We start from the raw sequence: 9,848 nt of genomic DNA on the forward strand, positions 1-9,848 counted from the left end.
CTCACATGCCTGCCGCCTTGGTGCTGCCGACCGTCTGGACCTTGCAGATGTTAGCCCTTCCGCATACAACTCCTCCTCCTCTGCTTCCTCTACCTCCTCTTGTGCCACCACCTGACTACGAATTCTGTTTAACATGTGCTCCAGCATGTAAATCACCGGAATAGTCATGCTGATAATGGCATCGTCAGCACTAAACATCTTCATCGCCATTTCAAAACTGTGCAGAAGGGTGCATAGGTCCCTGATCTGAGACCACTCCTCCAGCGTGATTTGCCCCACCTCCGGATCTCGTTGGCCCAGGCTATACGTCAGAACGTATTGCACCAGGGCTTGTCGGTGCTGCCACAGTAGCTGCAACATGTGCAGAGTTGAATTCCACCGGGTAGACACATCGCATTTTAGCCGGTGAAGTGGCAGGCCCAACGACTTCTGTAGAGATGTAAGTCGCTGAGCTGCGGGGTGCGAACGGCGGAAGTGAGCACACAGCGACCGTGCCCTCTGCAGAAGGCCATCTAGTCTGGGATAGTGGGCTAAAAATTGCTGGACATCCAGGTTCAACACGTGAGCCATACAAGGCACGTGTGTGACATTGCCCCGGCGAAGGGCCGCACCCAGGTTTGCAGCATTGTTGCACACGGCCTTCCCTGGTCTCAGGTCCAGTGGAGACAACCATTCATGAAATTGGTTCTCCAGAGCTGACCACAATTCCTCAGCTGTGTGACTCACATTTCCCAGACATTTCAAAGTAAAAACCACCTGATGACGTTGAGCCCTACTGCCAGCATAGTAAGGAGGTGTGCAGGATCCATTCTGCGCAGTTAGAAAGCTTGTGGCATGACCAGACAGGCTTTGGGTGCAGGTGGAAGACGAAGAGGAGGTTGAGGAGGCAGAAGCAGTGGAGGAACTTTGACATAAAGAGGATTGACGCACAACTCGTGGGGACGGCAAGACTTGGACAGCAGCCCCTTGTCCTGCTGTCACCATAGTTACCCAGTGCCCAGTCAGCGACATGTAACGCCCCTGTCCATGCCTACTCGTCCAAGTGTCTGTGGTGAAATGCACCCTGTCACACACAGAGTTTCTCAAAGAAGCGGTGATGTTGTGTGCGACATGCTGGTGGAGCACAGGCACACCTTTCTTTGAGAAGTAGTGCCAACTGGGCATCTGGTACTGGGGCACTGCGACGGACATAAGGTCTCGAAAATCCTCTGTGTCCACCAGGCGGAAAGGTAGCATTTCTGTAGCCAAGAGCTTGCAGATGGTAAAATTCAACCTCTTAGTTTTCTCATGGCTAGGAGGAAATGGTCTTTTACTTGTCCACATCTGAGGGACCGAGGGCTGGCTATTGTGCTTAGACGGGGTTGATAAGGGTGTCCCCGGCAAACTGCCGGTCTGTGAGGAAGATGCAGGCGGACATGTTAGGTTGCCTTGATCCAAAGGTGGTGCTATCGATGTCGGACAGCGCTCAACACCAGCTAGTGTTACCACCTCCAAAGAAAATGATGACCTGCCAATCATGCTGGCTGTTGCGGGTAAAGAGGTGGCAGGTCTGCGCCCCAAAACAGGTGTGACTGCTGTCCCCCCAGTCACAGAGGATGAAGAGGCCGCGGATGCACAAGATATGGCAGACGGTGGTTGGCCCGGCCGGCTAGGCCGCATTGTAGCACACTGAGCTTCCCACTGCAACTTATGCTTCATGTCCATGTGCCGGTTCATGCATGAAGTACTCAAACTATGTATTTTTTGACCTCTACTTAGCTTTTGCTGACAAATGTTACAGATAACACGAGTTGGGTCATCTTTATCGATCTGAAAAAATGCCCAGGCTATGCAAGGCTTAGCACCCATGCGACCTGAAGAGCCACCACGACTTGTGGTGAGAGGCAGAGTTGTGTTTGAGGATGCAGTTGTTGACGTGCTTCCAGTAATACGTCTCTGTCCAGGAAGGCGCAACCTGACCTCGTCGTCACTAGCATCTTCCTCCACCTCCTCTGCTGACCTCATCTCTTGGCTGACTGTGGGTTGACAGTAAGTGGGATCTCCAACCTCATCATCATCACCCTGTGCGTTATCACACCCGTCGTCCTCAGAGCCAACCTGTTCCTGCCCTGACAAAAAACTAAAGTTGTCGCTCCAATCAGGTATTTGAGTCTCATCATCGTCTTCCTCATTGTCTCCACCAACAGGAGTTACAGTTTGGGAATGAGGGTCTACATTATGATCAGAACCTTCTGCGTCTGGTCCTGGATCCGATTCATAAAGATTCTGGGCATCAGTGCAGATCATTTCCTCGTCTGGATTCACAGAAGCGCTGGAGTCGACCTCTGATTCCCAGGCTATAGTATGAGTAAACAGCTCTGCAGACTCAACCATCTGTTCTACCTCATACTCAGACGGGCAGCTGGAGATTTGGGAGCTGTGAGGAAGCAAGTGGGATTGGGGTGACACCTTTGAGGACTGGAGTATTTGTGATGTTGAAGTTGATGTGGAGGAGAGCCCACTTAAAGGAGCACTTGATATCCGTTGAAGCACCTGCTGTTTTTGTGCCTCATCTGGAATTTGTAGCGATTGGCGTGGCCGTAAGAAAGGGATCTTATCACATTGTCCGCTAAAAGAAGTAGACATTTTAGTTTGGCTGGAAGATGGTCTTTCTTCTGCAGATCTTACTGTTGCGTTAACACCTACCCCACGGACACCACCTTTTTTCCCCTTCCCAACACGCCTATTCCCCTTTCCACCAGCAGCCTTTTTCCACTCATTTTGGTGGTTAACTAATTCACAACTCTGGAGTTGTTTGCACAAAAAAACAATGGATGGGAACCGAGCAGAGCTGAGTGGCCAAACTGTGGTATTAGGCCAAAACTATTGGCTGGGTTAGATGCAGAAAAAAATTATATTCAATTTGCAACCTGATTGAGGTCAGTATAGATGGACTAATAGAGAAAGTTCCACACACAGCTAGAAGCCCAAATATTTTTTCAGAGGTAGATGCATAAAAAAAATATATTCAGTTTGCAACCTGATGGAGGTCAGTATAGATGGACTAATAGAGAAAGTCCCACACACTGCTAGAAGGCCAAATATTTTTTCAGAGCTAGATGCAGACAAAAAATTATTTTTTATTTGCAACCTGATGGAGGTCAGTATAGATGGACTAATAGAGAAAGTCTCACACACTGCTAGAAGGCCAAATATTTTTTCAGAGCTAGATGCAGAAAAAAATTATATTCAGTTTGCAACCTGATGGAGGTCAGTATAGATGGACTAATAGAGAAAGTCCCACACACTGCTAGAAGGCCAAAAATTTTTTCAGAGCTAGATGCAGACAAAAAATTATTTTTAATTTGCAACCTGATGGAGGTCAGTATAGATGGACTAATAGAGAAAGTCTCACACACTGCTAGAAGGCCAAATATTTTTTCAGAGCTGGATGCAGATAAAAATTATTTTTAATTTGCAACCTGATGGAGGTCAGTATAGATGGACTAATAGAGAAAGTCCCACACACTGCTAGAAGGCCAAATATTTTTTCAGAGCTGGATGCAGATAAAAATTATTTTTAATTTGCAACCTGATGGAGGTCAGTATAGATGGACTAATAGAGAAAGTCCCACACACTGCTAGAAGGCCAAATATTTTTTCAGAGCTAGATGCAGAAAAAAATTATATTCAGTTTGCAACCTGATAGAGGTCAGTATAGATGGACTAATAGAACAAGTCCCACACACAGCCAGAAGCCCAAATATTATTTCAGAGGTAGATGCAGATAAAAATTATTTTTAATTTGCAACCTGATGGAGGTCAGTATAGATGGACTAATAGAGAAAGTCCCACACACTGCTAGAAGGTCAAATATTTTTTCAGAGCTAGATGCAGACAAAAAATTATTTTCAGTTTGCAACCTGATGGAGGTCAGTATAGATGGACTAATAGAACAAGTCCCACACACAGCTAGAAGCCCAAATATTTTTTCAGAGGTAGATGCAGAAAAAAATTATATTCAGTTTGCAACCTGATGGAGGTCTGTATAGATGGATTAATAGAACAAGTCCCACACACAGCTAGAAGCCCAATATTTTTTCAGAGGTAGATGCAGAAAAAAAATATATTCAGTTTGCAACCTGATGGAGGTCAGTATAGATGGACTAATAGAGAAAGTCCCACACACTGCTAGAAGGCCAAATATTTTTTCAGAGCTAGATGCAGACAAAAAATTATTTTTAATTTGCAACCTGATGGAGGTCAGTATCGATGGACTAATAGAGAAAGTCCCACACACTGTTAGAAGGCCAAATATTTTTTCAGAGCTGGATGCAGATAAAAATTATTTTTAATTTGCAACCGGATGGAGGTCAGTATAGATGGACTAATAGAGAAAGTCCCACACACTGCTAGAAGGCCAAATATTTTTTCAGAGCTGGATGCAGATAAAAATTATTTTTAATTTGCAAACTGATGGAGGTCAGTATAGATGGACTAATAGAGAAAGTCCCACACACTGCTAGAAGGCCAAATATTTTTTCAGAGCTAGATGCAGAAAAAAATTATATTCAGTTTGCAACCTGATGGAGGTCAGTATAGATGGACTAATAGAACAAGTCCCACACACAGCTAGAAGCCCAAATATTTTTTCAGAGGTAGATGCAGATAAAAATTATTTTTAATTTGCAACCTGATGGAGGTCAGTATAGATGGACTAATAGAGAAAGTCCCACACACTGCTAGAAGGCCAAATATTTTTTCAGAGCTAGAAGCAGACAAAAAATTATTTTCAGTTTGCAACCTGATGGAGGTCAGTATAGATGGACTAATAGAACAAGTCCCACACACAGCTAGAAGCCCAAATATTTTTTCAGAGGTAGATGCAGAAAAAAATTATATTCAGTTTGCAACCTGATGGAGGTCTGTATAGATGGATTAATAGAACAAGTCCCACACACAGCTAGAAGCCCAATATTTTTTCAGAGGTAGATGCAGAAAAAAAATATATTCAGTTTGCAACCTGATGGAGGTCAGTATAGATGGACTAACAGAACAAGTCCCACACACTGCTAGAAGCCCAAATATTTTTTCAGAGGTAGATGCAGAAAAAAATTATATTCAGTTTGCAACCTGATGGAGGTCTGTATAGATGGATTAATAGAACAAGTCCCACACACAGCTAGAAGCCCAATATTTTTTCAGAGGTAGATGCAGAAAAAAAATATATTCAGTTTGCAACCTGATGGAGGTCAGTATAGATGGACTAATAGAATGATGCTATGCTCAAAAGATTTTACTTTACTAGGTGCAGTAAAAAAATTGGTACTCTATACACAGGTGGTATATCTTGCAACACAGATAGGCTACTCCACTGACTAACACACTCTGCAATAGGCCAAAAAGGATTAGCTTTGCTAGATTCAGCCAAATGCTGTGAAAAAAACTTGCACAGCACTGGCACAGACCTGCCTGGCAAAAACTGATAGGAACTGATGTAACCTAGTCCTGAAAAGGACTGCAATTACAATTAGTCTTTACTCCCACAATCTATCTATTTAAGAGCACAGACCTGCCTGATAAAAGTCGTAGGAAATGCTGTAACCTAGTCCTTAAAAGGACTGCAATCACAACTATTCCGTACTACCAAGCTATGTGTAGATTTGTGCGAAAATTGGCTTGAAATTAACAAGGTATAGCGCACACAGCAACAGCGGTGCCATCTAACACGCAGCTGAAGCAGTGAGAAAATGGTGGCGACGGGGAAAATGGCTTGGTCTTATAGGGCAAGGACATGTGACATACACTGCCAATGACACATGCCCTTGCTTGTGTGAAAAAAGCACTTCGCTCCGTGTGTGCGCTGCTGATAGGCTGACAGATTGCACCTCCCCACTGTAAATGCAGGAAAGAGAAAAAAAAATGGAGATCTTCATTATTCCTTAGGAGATCCATCCCCTGCCCCTCCCCACCCCGCTGTACACTCAAACTGCGTATTAACATTAATTTTCATCATTACTGAGAAAAAATCCAGTTATGATTTTGGTGCACGAACAGTTATCGAACATAACCTCAAACAGCCGAATTTTTCTCAAATCGTTCGTGTTCGCCGAACGGCTCGAACACCGCCCAAAACAGCTCGAATTTGAGATTGGCGAACAGTTCGAGTAGAACAACGCTCATCTCTACTCCTGAAGCTCTGCAATCCAACTGTAATATGAGGTTTCACAGAGCTGCTAGAGACAGGAGACTACCTGGAGGGAGGGGATTTCCTCACAATCTGGTGAGGAAGGAGAAATGAAAGTAAAAGAGATGTGCCTGTCAGGCCTATTGTATGTGACGGAGGGTTAAAATCTCAGTTTTCGCATGTTTTCCACCTTTTGTAGTTCAAAATTACAGAATAGCATGACCGCTGCCTCCTACATTCTCAATTCCCTCTGCTACATCAACAGTTTACTAATTTTTGTTAAAAATTAGATCCAAATTAATAATGACAGCAGTGGGATTTGAACCCACGCCTCCAGAGAGTCTGGAGCATAAATCCAGCACATTAGACCGCTCGGCCACGCTACCTCATACAGATGTTCAAAGTTATTTATATCAGAAATTTGCTAATGACATAAGTGGCAAAAAATATTATATATCCAATTAGACAAAGAGACTAATTTTCAGGGAAACGTAATTATCAGGGATTTGTTTGTACATTGACTCTGGGGCACCATTTTACAAAACATATGACTTGTATCCAGATGTTTTACTAATGTTTCCTCTGTTGGCTCATCCGCTAATTTTTAGATATCACTGAATTAGATGGTATAGATTACTTGCTATGATCTCCCATATACAGGACACTCAAACATGAAGGATTCCTACACCCCTGCCTGAACATAACAGATGATCAGAAGCAGCAGCAAGGAAGACATTATACAGCAGTACAGAGCAGTGTAGCTATGAATCCATCACTAGGGTGACTTACTGGAAAGCAGCAGAAGCAGCATGGCTCTGTTTATGTTTGCTAATCACTCTGCTCATCCTGTATTGATAACCCTAAAAAGGCAGCAGGGATATGAGCTAGCAGTTAGACTTCTTTTGACCAAGATTGATTTTGGCAAATTTTGAGAATGGTTGATCATTGATTGAACTGACATGGATGTAACATAGATGGTAAATTATGTAATTCATTCTGATGCCTAAAGCCAACATGACCACTCATATGCAGCATTCATGCGTATGACTTGTTCACATGTTCCTTTTCTTCTACAGCACAGTGAAGATTGTTTCATGTTATATTTGCTTTCTTAGAGAACACAGAAGCAAAATAGGAATTTAAAAGTTCAGTCTTCTCAATATCATTATTGACCACTTTACCCTTTACATCCTTTAAAAATCCTATAGCGTCTTTGGCTTTTCTTTAACTTTTGACTTACTTCCAAAATCCTTTCTTATTGCTTTTGGTCTCCCTTGCAAGCCTCACTTCATTACTGGCTTTAGCTCTTCTAACGCTATCCCAGCTTTCCCTGCAGACAGCATTATATTCGTCTTTAGATATGAACCCTTCTTTCCATCTGATATTCATTTCTTTGTTCCTTTTTAGCAAGCTTTTAAGTTCAGTATTCAGCCATCCTGGTCTCCATAAATGCTTTCCATTCTTCCTTCTTTTCGGGATTTTTACTGATTGTGCAGTGAGAATTTAATTTAGAAAAATCTCCCATCCTTCCTGGACATTTCTTTCCTTTAGAACATCCTACCTTTCCTTCCTTTTTACTGAGTCCATTAAAAACTGCCTTTCTACAGTCCAATCTTAAAATCTCAGTTTTCGCAGGTTTTCCTCCTTTTGTAGTTCAAAATTATAGGATAGCATGACCGCTGCCTCCTAAGTTCTCAATCCCCTTTACTTCCTCAACCGTTTCCTAATTTTTTGTAAAAATTGGATGCAATTAAATAATGGCAGTGGTGGGATTTTAACACACGCATCCAGAGAGACTGGAGAATTAATCCAGAGACTTAGACCGCTCAGCCACGCTGCCGCTTACAAATATTCTAAGTTATTTATATCAGAAGTTTGTTTTTGATGTAAGTGGCAGAAAATATTTTATATCCAATAAGACAAAAAGACAAATGTTAGAATGCAACAGCAATGTAATTATCAGGGATTTGTTTGTACATTGACTTTGCGGCACCATTTTACAAAACATATGACTTGTATCCAGATATTTTACTTATCTTTCCTGTGTTGGCTCATCCGCTAATTTTTAGATATCACTTAATTAGGTGGTATAGATTACTTGCTATGATCTCCCACATACAGGACACTCAAACATGAAGGATTTCTACACCCCTGCGTCTACGTTACAGAAAATCAGAAGCAGCAGCAAGGAAGACATTATACAGCAGTGCAGAGCAGTGTAGCTTTGAATCCATCACTAGGGTGCCTTACTGGAAAGCAGCAAAATCAGCTTGGCTCTGTTTATGTTTGCTAATCACTCTGCTCATCCTGTGTTGATAACCCTAAAAAGGCAGCAGGGATATGAGCTAGCAGTTAGACTTCTTTTGACTAAGATTGATTTTGGCAAATTTTGAGAATGGTTGATCATTGATTGAACTGACATGGATGTAGCATAGATGGTAAATTATGTAATTCATTCTGATGCCTAAAGCTAACATGACCACTCATATGCAGTATTCAAACGTATGGCTTGTTCACATGTTCCTTTTCTTCTACATCAAAGTGAAGATCACTTGATGTTACATTTGCTTTCTTAGAGAACACAGAAGCAAAATAGGAATTTAAAAGTTCAGACTTTTCAACTTCATTATTGACCACTTTACCCTTTTCATCCTGTAAAAATCCTATAGCATCTTTGGATTTTCTTTAACATTTGACTTACTTCCAAAATCCTTTCTTATTGCTTTTGTTCTCTATTGCAGGCCTCACTTCATTAGTGGCTTTAGCTCTACTAACGCTAGCCCAGCTTTCCCTGCAGACAGCATTATATTCTTCTTTAGATATGAACCCTTCTTTCCATTTGATATTCATTTCTTGGTTCCTTTTTAGCAAGCTTTTAAGTTCAGTATTCAGCCATCCTGGTCTCCATAAATGCTTTCCATTCTTCCTTTTTTCGGGATTGTTACTGATTGTGCAGTGAGAATTTAATTAAGCAAAATTGTCTTCCTTCCTGGATATTTCTTTTCTTTAGAACATCCTACCTTTCCTTCCTTTTTACTGAGTCCATTAAAAACTGCCTTTGTACAGTCCAATCTAAAAATATCAGTTTTCGCAGGTTTTCCTCCTTTTGTAGTTCAAAATTATAGGATAGCATGATCGCTGCCTCCTAAGTTCTCAAACCCCTTTACTTCCTCAACCGTTTCCTAAATTTTGGTAAAAATTAGATCCAAATAAATAATGTCAGCGGTGGGATATTAACCCACGCCTCCAGAGAGACTGGAGCCTTAATCCAGCGCCTTAGACTGCTTGGCCATGCTACGTCATACGGATGTTCAAACTTATTTAAATCAGAAATTTGCTTATGATATAAGTGGCAGAAAATATTGTATATCTTATTAGACAAAAATACAAATCTTATTTTGCATGAGCAACGTAATTATCAGGGAATTGTTTGTACATTGACTCTGGGGCACCATTTTACAAAACATATGACTTGTATCCAGATATTTTACAAACCTTTCCTCTGTTGGCTCATCCGCTAATTTTTAGACATCACTGAATTATGTGGTATAGATACTCACTATGATCTCCCATATACAGGACACTCAAACATGAAGGATTCCTACACCCCTGCCTGTACGTAATAGATAATCAGAAGCAGCAGCAAGGAAGACATTATACAGCAGTGCAGAGCAGTGTAGCT

At 41.8% G+C, this 9,848-nt stretch overlaps 1 non-coding gene across 1 annotated transcript; it reads right to left on the bottom strand.

The window, feature by feature from the left end:
- Nucleotides 1-6,470: 6,470 nt before the first annotated feature.
- TRNAI-UAU (transfer RNA isoleucine (anticodon UAU)) lies at nucleotides 6,471-6,552 on the bottom strand. Its single transcript has one exon. It is a non-coding gene; the product is annotated as a tRNA-Ile (tRNA).
- Nucleotides 6,553-9,848: the final 3,296 nt, after the last annotated feature.

The sequence above is a fragment of the Phyllobates terribilis genome, unplaced genomic scaffold (genome assembly GCF_046119375.1).
Source record: "Phyllobates terribilis strain yellow unplaced genomic scaffold, ASM4611937v1 Scaffold_11__3_contigs__length_659146591, whole genome shotgun sequence".
Lineage (NCBI taxonomy): Eukaryota > Metazoa > Chordata > Amphibia > Anura > Dendrobatidae > Phyllobates > Phyllobates terribilis.